Genomic DNA, 897 nt, shown 5'->3' on the forward strand with positions numbered 1-897 from the left:
AAATTTTGAAATGAGTCCTAAGATTATTCCTGAGCCTATCCTAGTTTCTACCCCAGTGGGTGATTCGATTGTTGCCCAGAAAGTGTATAAAAAGTGTCCTATTACCGTTCTTCATAGAGTCTTGTTGGCTGATCTGATTGAGTTAGACATGGTAGATTTTGATGTGATTCTGGGTATGGACTGACTGTATTCTTCTTATGCCTCTATTGATTGTTGAACTTGAGTGGTCAAGTTTCAGTTTCTGAGTGCATCCGTGTTTGAGTGGTCTGCGAATTCTGTGTCACCCAAGAGTCATTTTATCTCTTACATTAAAGCTAGAAAGCTTATTTCCAAGGGGTGTATTTACCATTTGGTTAGAGTCAAAGAAACTAAGTTTGAGACTCCAACTCTCCAGTCTGTTAATGTCGTCAATAAGTTTTCTAATGTCTTTCTGGATAATCTCCCAGGGATACCTCCTAATAGAGAGATAGAGTTTGGGATTGATCTTCTTCTCGATACTCAACCCATTTTTATTCCTCCTTACCGTATGGCCCCTGCATAACTGAAGGAGTTGAAAGAGAAACTCAAAGATCTACTAGATAAGGGTTTCATAAGGCCCATGTTTCTCCTTGGGGTGCTCCTATATTGTTTGTGAGAAATAAAGATGGCTCTTTGTGTATGTGCATTGATTACCGCCAACTGAATAAAGTCACAGTAAAAAATAAGTACCCCCTTCCAAGAATAGATGATTTGATTGACCAATTGTAAGGTGCAAGTTATTTCTCAAAGATGGACCTTCGTTTCGGCTATCATCAACTTAAAGTTAGGGAGTGTGACATCCCAAAAACTGCTTTTCGAACTCGTTATGGCCATTTTGAGTTTTTTGTTATGTCTTTTGGGTTAACTAATACCCCAGCA

The sequence above is a fragment of the Capsicum annuum genome, chromosome 2 (assembly GCF_002878395.1).
Source record: "Capsicum annuum cultivar UCD-10X-F1 chromosome 2, UCD10Xv1.1, whole genome shotgun sequence".
NCBI classification, from domain to species: domain Eukaryota; kingdom Viridiplantae; phylum Streptophyta; class Magnoliopsida; order Solanales; family Solanaceae; genus Capsicum; species Capsicum annuum.